Here is a 4,470-nt window from a genome sequence, read left to right as displayed (position 1 = left end):
CACTGGTTGAGAAGTATCAAAGAAACTGGGCTGATGTCTTCTGTCCCAGAGCATGAACCCTTGTCTCTGGGAAGCAGCTTCCTCTGGCCTCACAGTACCCACCTGAAGGAGGGCAGGGTGCAAAGAAACATTCAAGACACCCAATGTCAAATGATGTCTCTTGAGCCTTCTCTGATCTCGTGGGAATTAAAGGCTTTTGGAGGAATTGCTTGAAATGTGTTCTCTTTGCTCTTGACCATCTCAGCCAGCCTGAACTGAGATGGCTGGCCTGCATCTGCCTCTTTTGGACAGTAACATTAGAACTTGACTCTGCACAGTCCTGCTTGTACCTGATGTTTTATATGTCAAAGCTGATCCCCTGGCAGACTGGGAGCTGCCAAGCCCATGGACAGACCTCAGCTTTCTGCTTGTACACAATGCACAGCTCAGCATCTGTGCAAATGAGTTCTTTGACCTGTGATGATGGTTAATAATTGTCCTTCTAAAATAATTACTCAGGCACTATACTGGGCCCTTTATGTTCAGAACTCATTCAACTTTTAATCCTTAAAGCAATCCTTAGTATCTCCCTTTACAGATGAGGAGACTGAAGCACAGAGAAATGAAGAAACCTGCCTAGTAGCAGTTAATAAATGGAAAGGGGGGATGTGAACCCCAGCCCAACTGATTCCAAATCCACTGTGGGCACAGTGACACCTTCTGCCTCCCAGAAGCATCAGCCTCTCTCACTAGCCTGCGTGGTTGACTCCTCAGTGCTCTGGTCTGAATTATCACCAACATTTAAGGGAGTGACAAGCAGCAGGACGCAAGGCTGGAGGGCTGTAGAAACCAGTAAGTGGGTCCAGACTATTTTACAAATGGGAAAAGAAGGCTCAGAAACAGGATGGGAACCCGAGCTGGGCAGAGAACCCAGTGTCTCTACTTTTCTTCTGAATTTCCACAATCGTATTTCTTGGACTCTCTGGGACAACTGCTCCTGACATGAAGTTTTATTCTTTTCCATAAAAATGAACCAAGTGTCTAAAACCAATGAACCAATGAATCAAGTGTCTAAAAAAGTTCCATTCAATTGATAAGCCTCCAGTGAAACTTTGTGGTGAGTGTTCATTGGCCAGGTAAATAAAGAGTCCAGCAGCAGACCCCGTATCCCAGTGTTTGGATGGAAGTTCAGTCCCCATAAATCTGTACTTAGAGGAGGGAGGCCTTTAGGTCAGTGAGCAAAGGCAGGGCTAGCAGGAGTGGGAAGACCACCAATGAGGAGGAAACCCAGCCCCATTCCCTGTTTGTGGCTTCCTAGTCCCAACTGTGGGCCAAGGGGGTGACCCGTTGGAGAAGAGGCCTGGCCCCAACTGTGATGCTGAAGGCAGAAGCAGGTGAAGACCTTGTAGAAGGAGTTTTGCTCAGGGGAAGGGAGCAGATTGCCAGGCCTTGTCCCAATTATGGGTGAAGGCCACCTTACAACCTCCTCTCCCACCAGCAATCAGGTCTTTCTATAACCCCCCGCCCCGCCCCCATGATCTGAGAGCAGCAGAGGCCAAGGCCAGGTGTCTGGCCTGAGGTGGTAGAGGGCAGGGTTCAGGGAGGCTATTTAACAAGAAAGGGGAGAACTGGGGCCCCGCCCCCATGATCTGAGAGCAGCAGAGGCCAAGGCCAGGTGTCCGGCCTGAGGTGGTAGAGGGCAGGGTTCAGGGAGGCTATTTAACAAGAAAGGGGAGAACTGGGGGTGTTGGGTAACAGAGCCTTGATCATCTGCTTAACCCCTGGGGAGAGAGGAGAAGGACAGGGTGCCAGCAGAGGGCACAGACACACCCTCCTGGGAAAGGCCAGCTGGGGACAAGATATCATCTGCCATGGTGTCGGCAGACCTGCCATTCTGGGGACAAGGTACCAGGGTGGGAAGGCAGCTTCCCTTGAACTCCAGCTCCGTTTTCTGGGTCACCCTGGGCACCTCTCTTTACTCTCTGAGCCTCAGTTTCTGTATTTGTGAAATGGAAACAGTAACACCAGGGTGCTGCCTGTTCACATTGCTGGAGACATGAAAGACCCCAGCATTTGGGGGAATGCCAGCACAGGCAATATGGCTACATTCACAGTGTCTCAGTGCACACCCCATGAGGCCAGGGTGAGAAGGGCAGAGCCTCTGATCCAAGCAGAGCACTCAGACTTGATCCTGCAGGCACAGAAGGACCAGCCAGCAAAGGCTCTTGAGAAGGGGTGGGCACTGGCTTTGGGAGAGATCAATCTACTTTCCTGGTATGGCCTAATTACATAAGAGTGGGGAAGGAGACACTGGGACTCACAGCTGGGGCAGTGATGCAGGCCTGCACAGGACAGTGGTGGTGCGACAGGAGAGGAGAGAACAACCCCACAGAGGCTTTCTGAAAAAAATAAATCCTCTGAACTTGCTGGTAAATTGGTGTTGGCAAAATATAGGAAAATGGTCAGGGCCCTTCATGTTCAGAATCTTGCCGAGCAGTTGCTGTAAATGTCCTCAGGTGTTCCTTGTTTCTACTTAATGTAATTGCATATGGGCACCCAGGTGTCCTGCTTTATGGACTTGAGTATAAAGGACTAACAGCTCTGATCCACCGTGCTTCTCAGAACTCTCAGAGAAGCTGCTAGGGTGGTTGTTTCTAGTTCTGAATAAAGTCTATTAATTTTTTACCCACAGCTCCCAGGACGTTTTTCCTGTTACCTAACTTGTAGACCTGCATGTGGACAGTTTGTGACCCAGTCTGTGAGCCCTAACCCTAGCTTTACAAGTGGACAGGAAGGAGAAAAGGAGAGGAAAGAGGTAAAAATGATGTCTTAGTTCCTATCTTTCAACAAACTCTTCTTCAGGCCCAGCTTACAGCGGATAATGTAATAAACCCAGGCAGGGTGGGAGGACAGGAGAATCGAGGGTGCTGGAGATCAGTGCACTCCGTGAGCACTGCTGTGTGCCCGTCCCATGCAGGTGCTCCGCATGCAGCAGTATCTCATTTCACCTTCACTGCAACCCCGAGAGGCAGCTGTTACCAACTTCAACTTGTAGGTCAGGAAACTGAGGCTCAGAGAGGTCGATGATTTGCTCAAGTACACACAGCTGGGAGTGGAAAGGTAAGATTTCAGCATAGGTCCAGGGATCCTCACTGGCTCTGTGAGGTACTCCCTCCAGCACCACTGGTCCTGGGATCCCCCAAGTGGAAGCAGAACCCTAGGGCCAGGTAGAAACTGGTTTTTGGGTAACTGACCCCCACCCCTCTACTACCCTTTTCTTTTCTTGCCTTATCTGCATTAGCTAGGACTTCCAATACTACATTGAAAAGGAATGGGGAGAGGGGACATCCTTGCCTTGCTGCTGATCTTAGCAAGAAAGCTTCTAGTTTAAGTATGACGTTATCTGTAGGTTTTTTGAAGATATTCTTTATCAATTTAAGGAAGTTCCCCTCAAGTTCCTAATTTACTGGGAGTTTTTATCATGAATGGGTGTTGGATTTTGTCATACTTTTTTTTTGCATCTACTTATATGATCATGTAATTTTTCTCTTTAGCCTGTTGATGTGATGAATTAAGTTAATTGATATTTGAGTGTCGAATCAGGCTTGCATACGTTAGATAAATCCTACTTGGTTGAGATATATAATTCTTTATATACATTTTGGATTTGATTTGCTAATGTGTTAAGAATTTTTGCATCTGTGTTTATGAGCAATGTTGTTTTGTAGCTTTCTTTCCTTGTAATGTCTTTGGTTTGAGTATTAGGGTGAGGCTGGCCTCATAGAATGTTAGGAAGTATTCCTTCTGCTTCTATGTTCTGAAAGAAATTTAGAGAATTGGCATAATTTTTTCCTTAAATGTTTGGTAGAATTTACTAGTGAATCATCTGGGCCTAGTACTTTCTGTTTTGGAAGGTTATTAATTATTCAATTTTTAAAATAGATATAAGCCTATTCAGATTGTCTATTTCTTATGTGAGTTTTGGCAGATTGTGTCATTCAAGGAATTGGTCCATTACATCTAGATTATCAAATTTGTGAGCATAGAGCTTTTCATATGCTATTATCCTTTTAATGTCCATGGGATCTGTAGTGATGTCTCCTCCCTCATTTCTGATATTAGTAACCTGTGTCCTCTCATTATTGACATTTTAGGTTCAATCTATTGTTGTGGAGTGGGGTGGAGGGCTCTTCTGTGCATTGTAGGATGTTTCACAGCATCCCTGACCTCTACCCACTAGATACTGGTAGCAAGCCCGCACCCCAATTGTGACAACCAAAAGAGCCTCCGAGATATTGCTGAATGTCTCCTGGGAATGGGAAGTGGTAAAGTCACCCCCAAGTTGAGAACAGTTGCTGTAGATTATCAAATAACTTAAACCTGGAAGGGATCCTTGAGATCATCTAAGCCAGGCCAGGTGTAGTCCTGGTTCTACCAAGAACCAGTGAACATCTCTGGGCTTCATTCTTCATCTGTAGCATGAGAGGGTTG

This window comes from Galeopterus variegatus, unplaced genomic scaffold (assembly GCF_000696425.1).
Source record: "Galeopterus variegatus unplaced genomic scaffold, G_variegatus-3.0.2 Scaffold387, whole genome shotgun sequence".
Classification (NCBI taxonomy): Eukaryota; Metazoa; Chordata; class Mammalia; order Dermoptera; family Cynocephalidae; genus Galeopterus; species Galeopterus variegatus.
The sequence above is the reverse complement of the archived record's forward strand: the minus strand, read 5'-3'. Positions refer to the sequence as shown.